Source organism: Schistocerca americana, chromosome 7, assembly GCF_021461395.2.
Source record: "Schistocerca americana isolate TAMUIC-IGC-003095 chromosome 7, iqSchAmer2.1, whole genome shotgun sequence".
Lineage (NCBI taxonomy): Eukaryota > Metazoa > Arthropoda > Insecta > Orthoptera > Acrididae > Schistocerca > Schistocerca americana.
In genome coordinates, this window is record NC_060125.1 from 329,709,989 (window position 1) to 329,733,969 (window position 23,981).

Below are 23,981 nucleotides of genomic sequence, written 5' to 3' on the forward strand. Positions count from 1 at the left end.
GGAGCTTGAAGTCATGTACAGCAAATGAGGTGCGTCAAGGTTTTTCTATTTTATTTTTTCCATCTTTTAAAACGCAATTTCACAAAACGTTTAACTGACTGCACTTTTCCAATTCTTTATTACGCCTATTTTCATGCCTTTTGCAGAAGGCAAAATTTTCCGGTTCGTCTGTCGTCAAACACGGGCGTTGTGGTCTAGCGATTGGAGTGCCAGACTCTGGCCGTGAAGATTCTGGGTTCGGTCCCAGGGAGCGGCAGAAATTTTTCCTCGTTCCACTCCTTTGAGGACGCCGGCACGGTAGCTCAGCCCCTTCAGTCAGAGAGCTGGCTGGCCTCTGTAATAAAAAAGAAAAAAAAGGACAGTCTGAGGCCCACACAGCCTGCGGTAGAGAAGAGTACTGGGGATCTTTCCCGTGGATAAGACGCGTCCAAACAGAGAGACCCGCCACCCACCTCCCTCCAAGATCCGCAATGAAACGAAAGGAAGTACTTTATCCGTAGTGCTGCCTACAGTCCAGTCATGGGCTTGCGCCACTGACATTAACTTTACGGTTGTTGAATGTATTTATACACCATGATCTCGGTTGACGGCTTATTATGCTGTTATCTAGTAATAGCTAATCATCAAATGCGTGATGATTAACTTTAGAAAGGACACTGTATCCTTGCACATCTTGTTTACATGTCCTGCATGCATATTAAGAAGATGTAATTAATAACAGAACGTAGCAATTCATTAAACAATTACTATCAATTCTTTGTCATCCGCGAACACAATATCGGCTGTGAGTCCACCAGGTGTATCTGAGAACTACAAAAATAGGAGCGTAATTGTGACTTACTATATGCAAGGAATATGTAAACGTGGTTCACACCAAAATAGTCTCCTCTTACAACGAACGATATGCATTGGCGCCCTTCGTAGTGAGCTGTCGCATGAAAGCAGTAGGACAAAATCGCGAACGAAGTGAATAAGTACATTTAATAACATCGCTAGTGGAAGAAATTGCTCTTCCGGAAATATTACAGGTAAACAAAAAAAAAAAATCTCGTTTTCTCGCTTGCTATATTCTATGACACATGCGAAGGTTGATTTCTACTCTTCTGACAAATGTTCGTCCACAATACTGATTACAAACCTGCAACCGAAAAACTATACGAGGATATCTGGATACAGAGGAAATGGTTTTTAGTAACAATTGTGTCAGCGGCGGACAATTTTTCTATTGAGGGGAATTTAATTTCTTCTATAGATTTTGAAATTTAGAAAGAAACAGAAACGCAAATAATGAAGTAAAAAGACGCCATATATATTATCTTCTAACTATATTGTACGTATATATTTTCTTGAGGATATAAATTGTGATGACGCTTCCTTTGCTAATGGTTCAGGACATTTGACTACCATACGGAAGACCCACTTTCAGCTCCCGGCACTGCAGGAACTATTGCTTTGTGGGATGGCTGGAAAGGAGTAAATTCAGCCTTGAATGATAAGTATTGGCTCCGGGGACTGGAAAACCGACAATTGCTGGAGAGCGGTATGTAGATTTTGTTCCCCTCCATACTGCATCCGAATGACGCGACCAGGTGGGGACGACGTGGCGGCCGGTCGTAAACGTGTTGTCCTATCTTCCTGATTGAAATTTTTTTCGTAAGGTGGATACAAATGTTCATTAACTTCTCACTACCTGGTTGAGAGGACACCATGGTCGTCATTGCTTGTAAACACTTCCTGTTTAAAAAAATCCTCTATTGTAATTTCAGCCGCGTGTCCATTATAAACTGAAATAGTGCGAAATCGTGCATCAGCACTTGTCAGACCTTAAAAATATGTGACGTACATAAATATCATCGTTACGTTTTGACGTGTTGGGTATTTAATGTTGGTACCGTTCATGTAAAATAGTATAACAGCGTTACATAAGCAACATAAGGAAACGAACTATCTCGAGTATCTTTTAAGGATAGCCTTTTGATGATGTACTATTTCCCAGCATTCCACTTGATAATGACACACAGCCGAAATCGAAACGATAGTTTTTTTAAGTACATAATTTTATAACCAAATGTGACCATGTTGCACTTTAATAAATGCTAATCATTTTACATATCTGGGCGGTACTATTCCTATTCTTGCAGCACCTACCACTTCTAAACTGCACAAATTATGAATTTTGCGTCGACCATCAATTAACTCTGCTACAATTTGTAGTTCCGCAAAGGTGAAAGTACCTTCCCTTCCGTCATTTGGACGTTAGGTCAATGGTAACTTCGCTCTCATCGTTCAGTATCCTTAACCTGACGTCTCTTCCGTCGAGAACAGAGCGCCATTTCGATACGCGAAGGGTCCATTGACATCTGATATGAATACTTCTTAAGTCCTTCTGTATAGTGTAAATGTAGATAATACATCGCCAATCTTATCTTTAAACACTTCTCGCTGACTACTGAATCGGCAGCTTCGGAAGGTGTTCTGATTTGTGGCATGGCGTGTGCTCGTTAAGCATACTCTGACCGAAAACATTATACTGAGATGCTCAGAGGAACTGAAGGAGAAAGCTAGGAAAGTCGTTAAATAATTTCTTCTTTTATGGTGACCTGTATGAACTACTGGTCTCAATCAGCCTACCACGCTATAATATTCCCGTAAAATACAATTTCCAGACAGTGTTGGTGTGCTCTTGCCTTGTCTGCACGATAATCAGTATCATGGTATTGGAAGTTTCTCTGGTCTTGACATGATGGGCTTGTCTGTCTCTCATCCTCTTAAGGGGTCTGTAGGACGAATAACTTTCCTAGTATGGTTGGTGTTTCCAAGCACTAGCAACGCTTGTAAAGCCACAACAGGACGCACTATTTTGCAGTGGGAAAACTAGCGCGAGCCGGACACGGCTAATGAAACTGCATGCATACGACAACTTAGTCTGGTTGTGCGAAAATTCTGAGTGTTGAATATTTTCGTAAAGCCGTCTGGAGTGGCGGCCATCTGGGGCACATGTGTTTTCGTAGTGTGAAGTCGAGAGAAGGAGATCCCTTCCAGGTTGTGTTACTTCAGTTTTAGAGACGTCTGTTGACATTTAGTAGGTGAGCACAAGGTCAATAGGGAGACACTTCGTATTGGTTCAAATAGCTGGCTGGACATTGGTGTTTAGTGAACGAGACGGAATTGATTTCCACTAACGAAAATAAATTATGTTCTCGTGGAAATTTCAGAGCGGTGTTGCAGTGAGGCATTAACTGTTGACTGTGGGGTGGAGGGAAGCCTAACACTGTTTTGTGGACCAAACTGAGTTTGGCGACCCTTATTTAGAATGATTTTACACACGTTACAGCCGAGCGCACACATATACCTTCCTGATTAAATCTGTGGAACCGGACGTCGTGTAATCAAATTCGTTCGTTGCACATCGCCAAGAATGCGACGATCCTACCCACGGCCACGACTGTTATTTAATGCCTTGTAAGTTCGAAGACACGGATGAAAGGAACGTTTCATCCTTTGACACATTCGCCATTTCAGAGTACGATTTACTTTCATCGACCTCCATTATATAGTGTGTACTGGATGCCTGTCCTGAAACATCATCGATACTTCTAATTTCGCTTTAAAGTTGTGCAGGCACAGTCAGCTCAGACAAATACTGTTTATCGTGAGTTTCATGTGGCAGCATCGGAAAGGGTTCTCGTTTTTCTCTTTACAAAGTATTGTGTGGATTTTACTGTGAAGACATTGCTTCATTTATGTTTGCAAAGTATTGTATGGCTTATTATGTGAAATGTGATGTACTGTGGTGCAATCAACCCTGAAACTATTCAGAAAACTTCAATACCATCGGGTATCGATTTTATTACAAGTTTGTGTACAACTATACTTACTAAAATTTATTATTTCTGGCTTAATCTTCAACACCTAATGTGTACAGAATGAATTTTTGAAATTTTAACACAAAAACACATATATTTAAATCAAACACGTTTTGAAAAACGTTTATCAACTAATGTCTTTGACAGCGAAGTAAATCTCTCTGTTTCAAATGCTATCTTTGTAATATGTGTTTATACACATAACGAGGAGGTGTGTTTTGTGATGCTGTAGAAAGTATTGTAGTTGAAATTGACATTTTATGGAAGTGAATGCATGTTCAGATATTTTTCATTTCGTAGACAGTGATTCACCAGACTTTCCGCACCCCAGCATCGGTGAATGTTTTTTTGTACAAAGCGGACCTGTGGCATAAGATGAGAACGCAGCTAACTTCGAGAGTATCAGCTAAGCATAAACTGTAGTATAGTGAAGTGAATATACCCTTCAGCGCAACTCCATTCAGAATAATAGCAAACGTGCGTTCCATGGACAGTCATTGTGTAATCTGTGTTAAAAGGGTATATTATGTTACCTATTTCACATAACGGATCCGGAGTTTCCTACTCATGTCACCAACAAGGCGTATCTTCGATAACGCCGGCCACTCGCACACGCAAAACTCCAGAGAAATCATCAAAGTGACAACCACAGAAGATTTAGAGTCGAATTACAACATTAAATACGACAGCGAACGCCAAGTTCCTATTTTTATTGATGATGATGATTATGACGATGATAATAATGTGGACTGTGCGGCTGGTCCCGGCGGAGGTTCCAGTCCTCCCTCGGGCATGGGTGTGTGTGTCTGTCCTTACGATAATTTAGGTTAAGTAGTGTGTAAGATTAGGGACTGATTACCATAGCAGTTAAGTCCCATAAGAGTTCACACACACATGTTAATAATGGAACAGGGTGTAACGGTTTCGCCGCTAAATTCCTCAAGTTTATTGTTAGATATAGAAGCTAAACTAATATGAATATTTATGTAGAAATTTTTGTACGTTATAATTACGGGTATACTTTGTGGGAGCATAAGAGATGTGTGTACCAACCGTTGCAGAAGGAATGTCGCAGTTGGATGTACAGTAGGAAACAGGGATGGAAACCAAGCTGTTCTGGCTGTCACCTATAAGGCGGACACATTTTCTGACATTATGCATAACACGTAAACGTCGTAGATGTATGCGGAACGTGTGTCAAAGTGTTTGCGACGAACATCTGTGTGTGAGACATCATGTCATGAGATCAACTTTTTTTAGGGACGATATGTTCACTGATTCTTTGTACTTGCCGGCGCTGAATCGACGAGGTTACACTGAATTAGCTGGGCCGACTAACAAGTTGTTCAGCACGCTACCCATGTCAGTAAATTGACAGAGTGATTTTCAACAAGAAAACCATAAGGAAGAATGTGTCTAAGCGGATAAAGATACACTGCATATGAAGGCAGAAGAGCGCCTAAATATTGCAGCCTCCGAGGAGCATAACCACTCTATAGCAGCACCAATTGTCATCTGGAAGCATCAGAAAATATTTTGTTCAAAAATGGTTGAAATGGCTCTGAACACTATGGGTTTTTGAGGTCATCAGTCCCCTAGAAGTTAGAACTACTTAAACCTAACTAATCTAAGGACATCACATACATTCATGCCAGAGGCAGGATTCGAACCTCACACCGTAGCGGTTGCGCGGTTCCCGAGTGAAGAGCCTAGAACCACTCGGCCACAGCGGCCGGCAAATATTTTGTCTCAAACAATAATTTTTTCCCCATGAAGTGATCTGTCACCTCCAGACGTTTATCGAAAATACTTTTGAAATATTTCGTATATTGAGAGAGAGAGACAGAGAGAGATGTTTACGTATATACAGTGACACAGACATTCACACAGACACACACACTAACGTAAGAGAAAGTTCAGTTCAAACGTCACAGAGGGTTACCTTGCATTGTAATCGTTAGCCGTACCCAATCAGTGACTAAAATCATGGTAAAGCAAAATATTAAATTCAAAAGACAGTTAACATAACGTCTGACGGAACAGAAGAGAACGAATGGAGGACAACGAATCTTGTCAGATATAACTGGACTGTATTCACATGCACTCATGTGAGTGGAGGGAGTCGGATTAACAATACTCCAGCGACCACAGCGGCAGGACGCTGTACTCACCACCGAATCGGATTACGGCAATTAATAGCTGCTTTATTTCTTTCACAAATTCAGTTTCAAATAACCGGAAAAAAGCCAGAGCATTTACTCTGTTAACATTCTATTTCGTTTCTTTTAAAGAGGATACTGACCGCCTGTCAGTATAGCTGCAAAAGCCGCCACAGTTAAAGGTACATACCAGATTTTAATGATCTCTCTTTTTATGCACATAAAAGAGAGAAATCAGATGTAATTCATGCAACAATATGAAATCTAATAGAGTTCGTCATTTTTTCTGTGGAGTTATGAGTAAACGATATGCCTGCCACGAAATAAATATCTTTACTGTGGCTCTACAGCATTTACCACACAAGGCATTCTCTAGGCTATACGAACAATGGTGGGCAGCATTTACGAAATTTGCATTTCATACTTAAATATCTTTTGCGATTTCTGTGACAAATTGACACTACCGTTCCCTTACGTCCACTACCATAAGAAGTTTAAAGAACCATTCATTTCATTAGATGTTGGTCGCAGTGGGTCTGCTCCTGAAAACTGAAGGGTAGGCCGAATGTAGGAAGTCAGGAGGAGCAGGTGACGCAGAACACTTTGTACTGCAATTAGGTTATAACTCTTTTACTTAACTTTGCGTACAGATGAGCACGTAGGTGCAAAGCCGTTCATCCATCAAATCTATCAGCGGCTAGAAGTTACAAAGGCAAAATCTGTACTGGCTTGCCCACTATGAAATAGAAACCATGTTGCTTGGTCGTCTCGTCGGAATCAAATGGGCTTAAACTGTACCGCCGGCTAGAGGGCGCTGTCGTCGGCGTCTGTCGTAGTGCTAATCTAAGAACTTGCACCTACGCCGTGGCATCGTACCTATCGATTCTACACTCAGTTATTCCGAAGTGAATATTTTTGAACAGTTCGTTCACTTACGTTTTCCAGACATACAGATTTCCTTCAGCGACGCATCTGAAAAAAGACCTGTAAAAGTGTGTGTTCATGATAGCCTTAATTAGTAGTCCCTCATCGATTCAATTAAATGTAGAGTGGCTAAATATTTGATCGGAAGTTGTATTTTGTCAGTCACATTCGAGCGCTGTTAGCTGCTTGTATCAAAATACTGCCTTATGCTGCCTGAAGAGGAGGCAAGACATTAATTCTAATGAAGTGAAAATGCTCAAAATTTTTCTGGACAGCTGTTTCATTGCTGATTCGTTCTATGGAGAAAACTTATAACTTTCAAATGGTAGGTACTATTGTGATAAGCCCTTTGGCATTAAGTTAGACAAGAATATGTCACAAGATTTCCTCATACCCCTGCCATCTAATCAGATGGCAGATTAATTGCCTAACAGTAGTGTCTTACGAGGTCAAAAACTATCATTAAATTGTGCATCGGTATGGCTTATATCAATCGTCGTCATTAACAGATGATCTGCATTTGTTTGCCGTACTCCCCACTGTTCGTACATTCTACACATATATTGTCCTCTTCCTTGAAGAGCTATAGGGCACTTAGTTCAACAGGACCCTACTTTCGCTATGTGGAGGTCACAGCAACGTTGTTCATTCCACAGGTTGCCATGAACATAGTGATATCACGGTGAAGGTTCCCTGGGTTAAATATCCGTGTCTGACACGAGGTCTGAAGCAAGAATGCGAGTGAACCTCAAATTTTTCGGTTACATCTCGATTTTCTTCGCGATTAACAGCAGTTGTCTACAGTTGTGAACTCAGACTCAATGCCACTTCCATTGATCATTCCATGCCGAGCAATAAGAAGACGTGTTTAACCACACTACGACGATTTATTGTTGAAAATTAAGCATCCTTGCAGGTCATGCTGTATGGTGTCTGTTAAATTAGCTGTGACTTCTCTAGTAGCAATGATCATGAAAGGTCCACTTCAACAACTGCCCTGATTAAAGTTACTCTGTTTTTCAAGTGAGCGGGGCCCAGAGGAAATAATATTATTATGCTGACTCACTATTCTCCGGAATAACTTATCACTGGCACACTTACGCAAATATTCTCTTGGCCTCTGAAATGATTTAATGACTATGGCGACATATTAATGTAATGTTATTATGTTCGATTACGTGGGAGTGGCTGTGCCCCCATACCACGATATAATCTGGACAGAAAGAAGGTCAGCATCGCTCGTAATATGAGCAGCCTTTTTTATTGCATCGCAGATCTAAATGCCATCTGTCGGTGCAGCTATCTTCACTGAATTACAAGTAGTCATGCAGGCTGAACGCAATTACAACGATACATATTTGAATCTAACTTAGGCACGTACGAGTCCAATTAATAATTGTATATGCATGAGTTACAATAGAATATGTGTCATGATAATTACGTTCAGTCTACATGACTGCTTACAACGCACAGATAATAGCTGCACAGTCAGTTGAGTCCTAGATTTGCAATGCGATAAAAAAGGCAGACGATATTACGACCGATGCTGACCTTCCTTCTGCATGAATTTGATGTTGTTACATAATAAGAGACGACGAAACCGCTGCTGTCCACAAATTGTCGAGGCAAACTTACCTTCCCCAATCTTAAAATAAGTTAATAATGCAAAATAGACCTTATTATTTAATTAATTTCATAGAAGTGAGCCAAACTGAACAATTGGTGGAAACACAATAATAGATATGTAATTATCACTGCGTAATTCATCAGTGCTATCCTCCTGAATATTCAGTTCTACTATTTAGCAAAGTAATGCTCCATCAAATTAAAATGACAAATGGAACGGAACAACAATAAAGACATGAGATTTTTTTTCAACATCCAGTTTATTATTTGATCCAAAAAGGCACAAGGAATCTACACAGAACTATCAGATTAATGTCACACGATTTTGTTTGTGCTCTCAGTACAGCACACAAACGCATGCTCCACAACGTAGATTTAAAAAACATGTTGTTGTTGCGGTCTTCAGTCCTGAGAGTGGTTTGATGCAGCTCTCCATGCTACTCTATCCTGTGAAAGCTTCCTCATCTCCCAGTACCTACTGCAGCCTACATCCTTCTGAATCTGCTTGGTGTTTTCATCTCTTGGTCTCCCTCTACGATTTTTACCCTCCACGCTGCCCTCCAATACTAAATCCTGTTGTCTGATCCCTTGATGCCCCAGGACATATCCTACCAACCGATCCCTTCATCTAGTCAAGTTGTGCCTCAAGTTTCTCTTCTCCCCAATTCTATTCAATACGTCCTCATTAGTTATGTGATACACCCATTTAATCTTCAGCATTCTCCTGTAGCACTACATTTCGAAAGCTTCTATTCTCTTCTTGTCCAAACTATTTATCGTTCGTGTTTCACTTCCATACATGGCTACACTCCATGCAAATACTTTCAGAAACGACTTCGTGACACTTAAATCTATACTCGATGTTAACAAATTTCTCTTCTTCAGAAACGCTTTCCTTTCCATAGCCAGTCTACATTTTATATCCTCTCTACTTCGACCATCATCAGTTATTTTGCTCACCAAATAGCAAAACTCCTTTACTACTTCAAGTGTCTCATTTCCTAATATAATTCCCTCAGCATATCCCGACTTAAGTCGACTGCATTCCATTATCCTCGTTTTGCTTTTGTTGATGTTCATTTTATATCCTCCTTTCAAGACACTGTCCATTCCGTTCAACTGCTCTTCCCAACTAATCGAATGAAAAATACACTGTTTCAATACAGCTCGGCAGGACTTGGAAGGTTGCAAAATAAAGAAGTACACCACCTTGTGTTGCAGAACACTCGCAGAGAGAGGAGCTGTAAATGCTTGTTATAATCACTGTGTCAATATAAACCCATTGCTTCTTCCATGCTTCGTCCCGTCTCGCTCAATGCATATCAATACAATGGTGCTCGTTGATACCCCATATCAAACACACGCAGAACGCTTCAGAGCAGCTCAAATGGAACAACCTAAAGCAGAACGCCCTGTTTATCGTCCAAACCGGCAAGCCATGTGAGGCAACTATGGCCGAAGCCACCCGGGCCTCTAAGACCTCATGTTGATACACTCATGTAGCCCAAACAGCCGTGAATGTGAGCAAGCAGATCAATAGGCTACAGATACAATGGCGAAATAGCACGCCAGACGAAGCTTCATAAAAATAGAATATAAGAAGGTGGCGTATTCTAATGGACCAGCAGCCTTGTCGCAGAGTTAACACCGGTTCTCGTCAGATCACCGAAGTTAAGCGCTGTCGGGCTTGGCTAGGACTTGAATGGGTGACCATCCGGTCTGCCGAGCGCTGTTGGCAGCCGGGCTGCTTTCAGCCTTAGTGATGCAAATTGGGGAGCTATACTGAGAAGTAGCGGCTCCGGTCACGAAAACTGAAAACGGCCGAGACAGCGGTTTGCTGGCCTCACGTCCCTTCATATCCGCATCAGGTGACGCCTCTAGAACAACACGGTGGCTCTTCCGAGACTTTTTCTGATAGATTCAAAGTAGATGTCTTATATGAAGTAGTTCGTTGCCGTGAGAACACATTTTCTGATTGGCAGTCAAGTAGTTATTTACCGAAAAAAGTAACGGGTGACGGAAGCTGCTCGATAAGAATAACAGTGTACGTAAAAGTTCACGAGCTGCAAGACGATGAATGTGCGGATATACATACGAGCGATTCAAGGAATAGAGAAAAGAGTTTTAAGTCCCGAGAATGAAAATATTAGTAGAGAACAGGTTCGAATTGGCGAAGAAAATCGCTTATGTTCTATTCACTGAAACCTGCTCAGATTTTATCTTAAGCTGTTTGAAGCAAAGGAAACATAATTTTTATAGGATGGCTTGTATTTCGACCACTGCCTTTCTGAATATATGTCCAAAGTTTTCCTACTGCACTACATCGCACGTCAGGAGTGATTCGATACGAAATATAAAGTCTGCTTTTAGCGTAACGGTATAAAATCCACAGGAGGTTGCATTCGAATTGCACGAGTCTCTTACAGGATAAAATAAGGGCTAATATGACTAACGATATTGAGACTGATGAAATGTAGGAAACAGTAAGAAAGAAGGAAACTTTAGCGACAACAACGGTGTCAGAATTCGTCGCTAGAAAAACTCTGCCCAGTCACGTTAATGTGAGCACATGTCAAAAGCATGAATAACCACCTTTTGCAGCGCAAGACGTGCAGGGAAAGAGTCGATGAGGTTCTGGAACACTCCGACAGATGTGTAGAACCAGGCCGCAGTGGCTATCCGTGCTACTATAGGTGTTCTGCTTCAGGATCCATAGCGCGAACAACCCGATTCAGATGGTCCCACAGATTCTCGATTGTGTTTAAATTCGGAAATTTTTGTGCCCCGTGGAGTGTGGTAGGCTCATCCTTGTGCACTTCGGGCCAGGCACGTCCACTGCGAGCTGTGTGATACGATGGATTGTCCTGGTGAGAGATACCGTCGTGCCGAGGAAAAACAAATCACATGTAGGCTGGACACGTTTCCCAAGGATAGGCGCACACTTCTGTTGATACAGTGTACTGTCTAGAATAACAAGATCACACATGGAATGCCACGAAAACATTCCACAAACCAGAAAGCTCCCTCCTCTGGCCTGAACCCTGTCGGAGACTGAACAGTTGAACATGCCAATGGCCATCTGTCCGATGGAAGATAAAACGTTATTCTTTTGAAAAACCCACCTGTCGCCACTCAGTGAACGTCCAGTTTCGGTAATGGCGTGTGAATTCCAATCTTAGTGTCTGATTAACAACAGACAGCGTAGGTGCATAAAGCAGGTGCTTGCTGCGGAGGCTCTATGCAGCAACGTTCATTGAACGGTCATTGAGGAGCCCGAGCTGGCAGACACTTGGTTCATCTGAGTAGTCAGTTGCTTAAAAGTTACACATCTATTCTCCCATACACATTTCCGCAGCCGTCGTTCGCTGCTATCATACTATAACCCGTGGCGTACCACAACTGCCTCGGCGTCGGTTTTGAATAGCCATGCACAGTATACTTTAACCGCGGCTGCCCGTGATTGGTCAACGAACCTAGCTGTTTCGGAAATGATTTCACCCTTGACGCGGAAACCAAGGATCATAGGGTTACAGGTAAATCGCTCCGTTTGCGCATTACGACAACGACTGCACTGTTTTCCGTGTACCCCTGCGCACACTTTGTAGACCCTACAACTGCCGACTGTAAGTGGTTATTGCACGTTGACGTGTAACGTAGGCGGTAGTCACATTAATGTGACTAGACGGCGTAGTTTGAGAAGAGAGAGTTCTTTGAATATGGACTGGAGCAAAAATATAAATATTCAGCTCTGGTTGTGCTTATTTTACCAGCGGCTCAGGTTACGGAGCGATATTAGAAACGGAGGCAATTTAAACAGGATACTATCTACAGTCTTCTACACTCCTTGAAAAAGGTAAAGTTACGATGATGGAAACAGTATGCACAGTGACTAGGCGAAACACTACGACCACCAGCTTAATTACGTTTTGGTGCTCCTTTGGAACGCAACATAGATGCGTCGCATCGATTCGACAACTTCGCTGATAGTTTTCCAGATGTCTATGCACAATTCACACATTTCTCACAAAATACAGTCCGGCAGATTTTCACTTCGGAGCTGGTACCCGACATTGTCCCATATATATTCCATCGGCTCAGATTAGGTGAATTTGGTGACGAAGGTATCTGAAATTCTGGTGACCAAGACACCTGAGACTCTGGTCATGTGACATAGACATGATGGAAGGTGCCATCGCCGTCGGGGTTAAGATTAAGCATGAATGTATGCCCGCGGTCTACAATAGTACAAACAACTTTCTGAGGAGGTCAACAACACTCAACATTTAACTGTCAGTAACCATTCATGTTGTCAATAAAATTATAAAAAGTATAGAATGATGAACTGTTTCCAAAGATGCGTATTGCAGACGGTCCGATGTCGAGTGTACTGCTAGCCTTCATAGGCTTCTTATACCATATCCACCTGTTGGTAAGAAGGCGGAAGTACGCACACCACACGGTGTTTTAAGTTTTACTTAATTGATAATATGCATTAGGTGTCTACCGGATCTTATAATGTATTGTGCGGAATGTTATCCGGCTTGGCAGATTCAGCAGTCATGCTGACAATATCTGTTGGTTCAAATGGCTCTGAGCACTATGCGACTTAACTTCTGAGGTCATCAGTCGCCTAGAACTTAGAACTAATTAAACCTAACTAACCTAAGGACATGACACACATCAATGCCCGAGGCAGGATTCGAACCTGCGACCGTAGCGGTCCCTCGGCTCCAGACTGTAGCGCCTAGAACCGCACGGCCACATCGGCCGGCACAATATCTTTTGTGCGTACTCAATTTTATTATGATAACCCCCCACTGTCATTTGATTCTTAACGTGGATAAGTTCAAGAAATCTGGAACTCGGTATTTGTCCATCTACATTATGGAAATGTAATCATTATAAACCAGACGATGCATTTTTACCTATGTGTATCTGGTAGTTACGTATAAAGCACCATCATACAATCATTTTTTTACTTTTTAATTGTTATAACTTTTACGGTAATTTGAATGGCAACTGAATGTTGTTACTTTTTTTTACAATAATGTTCACGCAATGCACGGCCGTCATTCAGCATTCGATTATTACCGGAGGTCCAATGGAAGTACAGGTGAATGTACCCCATAGCACAACACTGCCCGCACCTGCCTGCGTCCGAGGCGCATTAGTGGTTTCCAGCAGCTGTTCAGCTGTATGACAGCGTATCCGGTCGCTACCAGTGACCTGGTGTAACAAGGAACATGATTCATCCCAATAGGCGGCAGTTTTCTATTGATCTCTGTGATCCTGTGCTTACTGCAAAATTAACTGACACTGTTACTGGGTCAACGTGGAACACGAAGCCCAGTGTTCAACACTGTGCACTGTACTGGGTACTACGAAACCTTTGTTTCTGAATAAGCACTGTACTCTGTCGTCATATCTGCCACACATTGCTGGCAAGCCTCCGCCCTTTGCACCATTGATTAGGTGTGGACACTCATTTTCGCTAACTTGTGGTTTTACCGTCTCTTAACCACTTTCCATAGAGTCCAGCGAGTGTAGTACGTGCATAAACGATCAGCTTCGCCGTTTCTGACTACCTGTTTTCGAGGTGCCGGGCCACTGAGGCGTAGCGTCCTGTATTGCACACACTGTATGTAAGTCGGACAGTAGCGAGCAGACAACTTCATATATGAGTCACGGTTGTAGCTCGGCAGATGTGCGTTCTGATAGAGCAGCAGTTGTAAGTGGTTCCGGCTGTGGCCGAAATGTGTCGACTTCTTATGGACTTGAAACGTATGTAGTTAATGCAGTATTTTTTGGAAACAAGACAGTATCTTCCGTGAATATTACGCCTGCTGTTAATTATTATTGACTTAATAAGTTTAATTAGTATCAATGATTGTGTGACTGGACAGTAATGTAATAAATGAATATAGTTATGTCTATAAACTGTGTGTATAGTAGCGTGATAACTGTGTCTGTACAGGGAGTGAATCATGCTCTCAGCGTAAATTTTCAAAGTGCAGCTAGCCTGCTCATGGGACTGGGGAGACAAGAAACACCTTACCATCATTCAGTTATTTAATGAGAGCTTCATGTTGATATTTTTAAAATCTTCAAAATTTTTTCATTTATTAAATTTTCCATAAAAGCTATTAGATTGTGATTGGTCAAATATAAAAGACATGGTATGCTGTTTAATACTGACATCGAAGTGGCTGCGATGTGTTTCAGCCAATTAGAGGACAATATGTTCGCACTTGTTTTGTGAGCTTCCTAAAGTGCAAAGCTCAGTTCGGAGCTCTGCCATTATCATGTTCTGACATGTACATTAGGAGCACTGAGCAGATGTAATAATTTTGCGGAGTGATGAGAAAAAGGTGTCACAAAGTGAACGCGACCGCATGTGAAGAACGAAAACGCGAAACTCCGGTTTTTATGCGTAAACTGCTACTTTTGAATTAACTAAACTCTGCGTGGCGTGTTATACAAGTCATGACCACTAACAGAATATTCGTAACTGTCAATTAATGCAATATTTTAGTTAGCATTCTGTCACAGATAATCCGTTTTGTAATCCCTTCCTCGTAAGATGTCTAGTACGAGTGGTTGTAGTTGCGTATGAGAGTCAGAACTGTAACGTAGGTTTAACACGGGCTTCGCAGTGGCTTTGTATTAAACAAGTGGCAATATATCGACGATTCCATTCAGAAACTACCCTTTCAAGTAATCACTTGGCTAACATACTGAGGAAACATTTGCTGCTACTGGTAGAAAAGTATATTGCGGCTAGTTTCCGCCACAGGTTTCCATCAGCACTCATCTCGTAACATGACAGGCGAGTGGACATGACTACAGAAGTACAAATCACCGCAAGGTGATTGGATATTTTCTGTAGGACCAGCATTTTAACCGCTAACAAGGTACCCTTTGTCAAACTACCCATCTGCGACCCGTATGTTTCCCCATTCGTATCTGCTCCTTTTATATTATTTTGTACCACGTCGATGTGGAAAGTGGTCATAGCTTTTAGGCTTATCACTGAATATGATGAAAAGCAGAAATGAACACCATGAATTGCTATATCCTTCTCAACAATATCACTATCAGCCTCTACTCTGACGGCTTCCAGCAAATGCCAGAAGACAGTCTCATGGACCTGGCTTCTGATATGAAGCAGAAGGTAAAACCCAGCTGCTTGTTTGCTGCAAACCACTTCGAATCGTGCTGTGCAAAAGTCTATACTCGTTTGCGCCAGACTTTCATAGTCTGTGTACAGTATATCTAATGAACGAAGTTCTGAATTGTTTTTCTACAGACGATTAATGTTAAATTCTAAGCACTTAGACTCCTAAGTATATCACAGTTTTACATACTTTGTGGCGATTGTGTGAACTGACCAGTCGGGTGTTATAGCTGCGCATTTTAATTATGTATAGTTTAAAAATACTATAAATCTTATCCGAAAGACCTACACAATTATTTTGTCAAAACAGTGTTAAATTATAGGTATATACAGTAAATCATATGCAAAAGAACTACACTAATAAATTTGTTAAAATAGTAGTAAATTCTAAGTACTCAGAATTCTAAGTATTATTGTTAAAACAGTATTAAACAGCATTAAATTCCAGCATTGTGCACAGAGTACAACATAACCTCTTTTATAGCTGCGCCTAGCTTTCCAGAACAACTAATGGGTTCCCTGCAACATTCAGTATCATCGAGGACTACTGGTCAGAGACTGGCAGTAGCCAAACTAGGCAAATACTATCCTACACTTATGTAAGAAAATGAAACACCTACAGCCATCCTTACGATGTCGTTTGTTGTACGGCTACTAGTTTCGGTGCTTCATTGCACCATCTTCAGGCCTTAGGATTAACACCATCCGTACACTCCTATAACTGGTTTTCGCAGGCCAACATCTGCAAAAACAATCATATTTATGGATGGTGTTAACCCTCTTGGCATCAGCTAAGGCCTGAATATGGTGCATTGAAGCACCGACACTGGTAGCCACACAGTAAATGACTGTAGGTGTATCATTTTGTTACTTATTCCGTACTTCGGCTGTCGTTACCACAACCACACATACGCCTGTGTTTTGAGTGACTAGCAAGCATGAACTGCTGATGAATGGCGAAATGTTGTATTGGGCAATGATTACAATGCCCATCCTGGCTGTCCATCGTCGACTAGTAAAGTGGCAACCTGAGGAAAGGTCCCATTCTCCCCGCCCCCGTAAGAGAGACACAGCGTTGTACTCCTGGCGTATGCGGAACCATCGCGTCAGTCTTTGTACAGATTGAGGGAACTGCCTCGAACATCCTGCATCGTCGTATGTTACCTCTCATTCGACAGCATCTTGTTTCCATTTCTCAAGAGGACAATTTTCGTCCACACGTTCGCTTGTTATTGAGAAACTCTCTGGCCAGCAGGATCCCCAGTTCTGTCTCTGGGAGGTCATGTGTAGGAGGAGTTCGGACGTAAATTCCTTCCCAGTGCCAGTATTAAGATATCAAAGACCAGTTACACTAGTTCTGGGTCAGTCTGCGTCAACGGCTTATGACACCCCTTCCATCCGCATCAGTTTATGCATCCAGGCTACACAAGATACAACATCGTATGCATAAGTGGGCTCATATTGTCAAGCTCTTTATAACGCTGACTCGAAGTTGTAATCGCCTAATCCGTGGTTTTATTTCCTTTCCTCCTCTCTTCTGGTTGCCTCACTTTTTCTGCCAGGCAGTGTGTTAAATACAAGGCCAACGCTACATTACCCACAAATTGGCTACAATCACTGGCCACTTAACATTTACGAAACCTGTCACGCAAGTAGCTGAAGTGTCCATATCTCTAAAACAGATTATTACTTTAATTAAAAGTACAGTTTCTCTGAAACCGGTAAAAACCTCTTTCTTAATTACATTCGGTACTAACACAACCTTTCCTGGCTAGAGGGAGAATTGTTTGAGTGCGTTTCATACAAACATGTTAAACATATTGTGTGGTGCCTGCTTTTCTCATTTAATTGCTTCCGTAGCCTGCAGCTTAAGCGGAAGCGGTACCAACGCGGAATTAACTAAGTGGTGTGGGAAACAGCTCAAATACATTCCTCTCACGCCAGCGTGAAGTAAACTTTAAATGCCGTACGTTTTTGGACCTGCTATTAGCACCGCACTACGAAGTACTTGGGTTTAATGGGAGGAAAAGTTTCGCCTATTTCTCGAAGCTTGCTGTTCGTTCAACGTGCCAGATCATTTACGATGGAGTAGTGAACCTAGGTGATAAATATTTGGAACTAACGTGGAATAGTGAGAACAGTACGAAGTTGAGTATCCACGTTCTGTATCATGCGATAGTACCTTTTGCATATAAAGAGGAAAATTTCAAAATATAACGAAGCGAGCAAAATAAATGTTATTGAAACATGCAGGGAGACGATCACAAATACGTAACTGTACATTTCAGGAACAGTAAAGAGGAAAGATTGTGATAGCACTTGTGGTAAGTGTTGTGTGTGACAAATCAGCTAACTCGTATTTTTCGGAGTCCAAAGGCGACGAAATAAGCAAGACGTTTAGTGCAGCACCATTCGAGCACAAAAATTGATACCTCTGTAAAATCAGTGTTGCTTATGGGACAAGAACTTCTATTGCTGAAGCTAGACATTATCAAATTGTAGGACGACCTGTACATCAACCTATTTTTAAAACTTGTAGAATCCAAAACGTTCTTTGACCACATTTATTTTTCTCTTTTACTTTGTTTGAAATTTCGTACTTCGTTGTCATCATCAGATGCCTATGCCTGAACTAGTAAACAAAACATGTGAAAATCAATTTTTTAGTAATGGTGCAGGAATTTCAACCAAAAAATTTGAATTTCTGTTGTTTTATGAAAATGAAATTATGAAAATAAGTTAATAGTGCTCATGGACGCCTAAAACATTTCTTTTGTAAGACAATCTTTGAAACCTGTGTGTTAGGTCGCAAGATGTTTTGATGGCAGCATGTTACGTTTTTCAAAACTAAAATGCAGTTGATGTATATGCTACCTAGGATGCCCAAGTTTGTAAAATTCAATGGCACCAGTTTCAGATACTTTCGAAAGCCTTTGTACAAAAAGATATCTCAAAATACCTTTCACAACATGATACGTGGGAATTTACTCCTTCTGCACGAAATAAGAGCAAGTGCTTCCTCATTCTTTGAGTGGTTAATGAATTCTGGAGGAATGGTTACAACATCGATAAAACCGTGTCCTCTATTTGCTGTCAGGGCAAAATAGAAGTAAACACAATAATATTTAAAACTGTACACCGAGAGTGGAGCTACTTTGTATTACGTAGATGATACTGCTTAGTCTTTGGGTCGAATTTGATTCTTACCGTCCCATGTCCAGTTTTTCTGTCGCTATCTTGTTTGGTTTAAGGAAACCAAAAAAAGAGATTTTCGACACCTTCTGAGGCGGGCCGCTTCAAATTTGCATTTTCACTCTCTCTCTTTTATTTTTAATTTTATTTATTTATTTATTTGATGGCGTCAGATTTCGCTATTCTGCCTTTGTTTTCCTGATATCCAAACATAGAACTTTGTGACAGTGCATATAGGCTACTTACTTTTATCACTTCTCCTAATAGTGAATAATTTTGAATTAAGTAACTGAAGGAATCTAAGTAATTACAGTTTCAGTATAATGCTTTAAGCCTTTCAGGCTCTTTAGCTACAATTTTGTACATTAACTCTTACTGTGTCGTAGCTCCAACAGATGTGTTTCTCCCAATGGAAAGTTGATGTACACATTTGTGAAAGGTGAATCTTTTCATCATGCAAAAGCTCTACCAACTGTGTTGGGCACTACTATAACAATATCAATGTACCAGTGTGCAGCAGCTCATGACCACCAGAATACATGTATGTGGTTGATTCCCGATATTCCACTCTGTAATTGAATACTGTTATCGTTATTTTGCATGATTATTATTGAATTGCCACTGTACTGTTTATTACAATAGAGAATATTTTGTGATTAGTTATTTTTCATAAAATGAAGCCAAGTGTCAAAGTATGTTTTGAAATGGGGTACATATTTTCGTATAAATCTTGCACCTATAATCACCTAAGAGCGTTACCACATAATGAAAATTTTCCTTCCTCCAGAAAAAATTCAGGTCTGAAGCGTTTAAGTTAACCGTAAGCTGAGGAATACTCTGGAAGGGTAGAAGCCTTTTTACCTGTCCACGTCAAACATCGCCTTTACCAAACAAGGGTCACTAATTGCGGTAGCTAACAGCACTAACAAGGTTGCATAACGTTAAACTTTTTGATACCATTCGTACAGGATTAAAGTCGTGTGGCCAGATGATCGATTTTCATTCGGTGGTGGGAGAACGCTTGTTATTAACAAAGTACCTAGAGCTTCAAAATGTGCACTGAAATGAAAAGTTAACTCTTAAAATACAAATGAAACCGTATTTATGATTTTATTCCCTCGTTCGTGTGATACAAATAGATGCGGATCAGTTTCGATTAATAAATGTCATTGAATAGTCCAAAAATGAGAGGTCAACAGTTAGTAACAGTCGACGCAAAATGTTTGGCTGATGCAGATGATATAGGTGCTTTTTCTGAGGTTACCTGTGGCATTTTCCTTGTTTCACATCTCAAGCGCCTTTACTTGTCCGCGTGTATACATCTGCTTTTTGTCACACATTTATATTATACAGGATGTCCATAAATTACCTTTACAGTTTTAGACTCTATTGTTTTTGAAAACATACTAGATAATAACAAATGTCTTACAACAAATTGACAAGGTAACCGAGAAAGCAAAATTTTAATTTTAATTTTCGTTTTTACGAATGTCAGAGATTGTGACTCCTCTGCAAAAAGCGATTGCGTTTATAGAGATGAAGTCCAGCAACCAAATGCTACGAAACATTCTGACAATGAATGGGTGGAAAACACCATCCCGAACAACTGTTCATGCTTGGCACTCGTAACTTATGGAAACAGAGAGTGATATACACAAATAAGAGTCGGGTGTCTCATTTAAGTTGCCCACGTGGGCGAAGTACGGCAGGTGTTTTCAAGAAGCCCGAAAAGTTGAGAAGTTTAGCATTAGAGGTTACTTCTTTATATCTTCAACTTACAGCTGCATAAGATATTAAAGCTGAAGGATTAACGTCAGCCCGAAGAGTTTGTAGAGCATATGCTAGCAGAAACTGACGTACACTATGACTTTTGGAAAAAATCAATTTCTCCAATGATGAAATTTTAATGTACGCAGAAAAATGAACAAACATTAGTACATGTTGATCAGGGTAACCTAACATTACAAATGAGGATAGAAATAATCACGTGGTCAGTGTGCAGTGCGCTGTATTCAATATTTGCATCACAGGTCCATTCTTTTACAGCGAGTCTATCGTTGACAGTGGTATTAACCCAAACATGCTACTCTGCCACAGTTGGAACATCTGAAACCTGACCTCACGTTCCAGTGTGATTTGATACGGCCTTATATTTCTGGATGATGAGTTTCCGGATAGGTGGATTGGACGAAGTGGCCCGATTCTGTGTTCGCCACGATCTTCTGACATCACACCAATAAACTTCTTCCTATGGGATTTTATAAATGGTCTGGTGTACCGAACTAATGTTATAGACGTACGGAACATCAAGAGAAACTGATACCGACTCGATGTCGTTGGATGTCGTCCGAGCCAGTAGGGCCGCACACATTCACATGTATGAATGAAGAAACCAAACCATATATATTATATTACCATCAACCGAAAACCAGCTATTACTGTTTAATACCGCACTAAAGGACTTAAATCTGAAGCTGTAAAGGAAATAGACACCCTGCTGCTGTTTTCAATTATAATAGTAATTCGAGCGGGTACTGATATCGAAAGATTTCTTTAGAACCATCCGTTGCGACGTTTCTGACTGTTTGCCGAAACAATCTTCCTGTAACTGGCAGCACATGTAGTAGCTCCGATGATTCATTAGTTTCGCCTAGAAATCAGTTTCTCGACGTGTCTTGATCTTGAAGATTTTGTGAATATATAAACTACATTTCACGAAACAGATGTACCAAAATATGATGTCCTAACCTCCCTCATTTCCTTTGACTGACATGGGGGACATTTAATGTCAAGCAAAAATAATATCAATTTTAAATTGAGAACATGTTATGTAGTATAATAATTAGGAATAATTAGTAAATATTTTTCCTCTCTGATGTTTAGAATGACGAAAGTGCAATAAACGTTTTATCCAACACTGACAACATATTTCACTTTCTAGAAGTACGTTCGCCGTATGATTTCACTTTGAACCACACTCACCGTGTTATTTCTGAAAATAATTTCCTTCACACTGCACTAGATTGGCAGATACTTGATAGTTCTCAAACTATAACATCCGGATCTACACTACAGAGAATATGACACATTTTCAAAAATATAATTTAAAAGGAGCAACAGTAGGTTAACGATACCATAAAGAAGTTCAGCCATATTTATCGAAATACTTTTATTATCAACCGAATTCCATATAAACTGATGGCATAGGTCCTATGTCCAAATATGAAGCAGACAGCTACACATAACATACTAATCCAGACGAAATCATTCCCACGGCGACATATTGGGTTCGACTCCTTCAGATACTTCTCTATTTCAGGAATGCTTACTAATATGTCCTCCTGAAAGGAATCAGTGTATCGGTCAAACGACTGTATGTTAATATGAAACTTCTGCGTGAATGATTTTTTTCAACATGAAATTTCATACTTCAGCTTTACTTTTGTCGTCTTCTCTTGGCCCATCGGACTCGTCAACAGACTGAATATAAGCCTCCGACCTGCTGAGCGATTTTCCGTAAGACCAGAATTTTTTCGGGATCTTCGCAAGATCTTTTATTAAAGTATTAAGGTGGAAGTAGTTGTACGCTTTACGCATCGATCATTTTACAAACGCACGGATAACTCGTAACTTCGCCGGCCGGAGTGGCCGAGCGGTTCTAGGCGCTTCAGTCTGGAACCGCGTGACCGTTACGGTCGCAGGTTCGAGTCCTGCCTCGGGCATGGATGTGTGTGATGTTCTTAGGTTGGTTAGATTTAAGTAGTTCTAAGTTCCAGGGGACTGATGACCTCACATGATAAGTCCCATAGTGCTCGGAGCCATTTTGAACTCGTAACTTTGCCTGTCGTCATTTGGGAGTTCTTTCTTGAACCGAGAGTGGAACAGTTTCTGCTTGTTCAACTCTTTCCGATTTTTTTATTAAACTGCTGTGGGTCGTTACCGTCATTAATCCACTTACTCGGTTTACATTTCTCCAGAGCGTGATTTTAGACTTTGTCCATAACTACTCTGAGTCAATCACATTGGAACTAAATGAGGTCTATTCCTTTTCTGAGTGAGGTGTTAACAACTGCTTATCTATTCTTTCTATCAAAAACACTCACCTCTCCTTCTTGATGGATCCATTAACTTATCGCAGTGTTGACATCATGACCATTAATCCCTGCTCTTATACTGGCACTGTCGGTAAGATTACGCCTGTTTGTAGGTACATAGGGTAACATAGCCGTCAGGTTACCTGCTCAAGACCATTTTTAGAAGAAAAAACTACTTCACAAGATAGTCTGCCGTACCACTTACAGTGAATTCATAGACGTCCCAGACTAAATATTGCGTGATATGGATTTGTCAGCACTACTATTTGGACATATACTTTTATTAAATTTATGTCAACGTGTAATCGGTAGCTGGTAAAGACATCCGATAATTAACTTGATGCCTCACCTGCGGCTGTTACTCTCATCCAGATAGCTTCACAGTTCCACTCAATTTCGACCTCAATGAGCACAATACCTATGTTGATTGCAGTGAACACTCCCCCTCCAATGGCACCTAATCTGGCTATTCAGTATGCTTTCCATGCCTCGCTAAATGTTTCGGAGCTGTGTACTTTGAGTTTGAGGCAGTTCTTAGTCCCTAAAATAACTTCCTGGTAGGCACCAAATTCAAGATCTTTGTTACGAAAACTCCGACAATTTAGTGTTTAAATTTTGGTTACTTTGTACGCGTCTGATTTCGCTCTCTGCCTATCGACTGGTGAGCATTCACCAGAGGACCTAAAACTATTGCCCATCCTATAAAACTGTTACATGCTCTCCAGAAGTACCCTGCTAAGGAGTAGAGGCTTCCTTTGCGTAGTGCACCACTGAAGTTCGAAGGGGAGTTCTAAAATTCTCCATACAATGCTGCAGGTCCAAATACCTGCAGCCAAGATCATCAGAGAATCATCTGAGTCTTTTGTTGGGTCTTTCCACTCACTTCTAAGCCAAAGGACACCGATCAACACTGCGTAGGAAGCTACAAATTGTGAGCTCTGGTTGC

The 23,981-nt window shown here is 40.9% G+C and overlaps 1 protein-coding gene and 1 pseudogene across 1 annotated transcript in view; one reads left to right on the forward strand and one right to left on the reverse strand.

Moving 5' to 3' along the window:
• The window catches only part of LOC124622915 (protein O-mannosyl-transferase TMTC1-like), a 675,090-nt gene that overhangs the window by 592,515 nt on the left and 58,594 nt on the right, over positions 1-23,981 (reverse strand). The window lies entirely within an intron of this gene.
• Positions 10,196-10,313, forward strand: LOC124623504 (annotated as a pseudogene).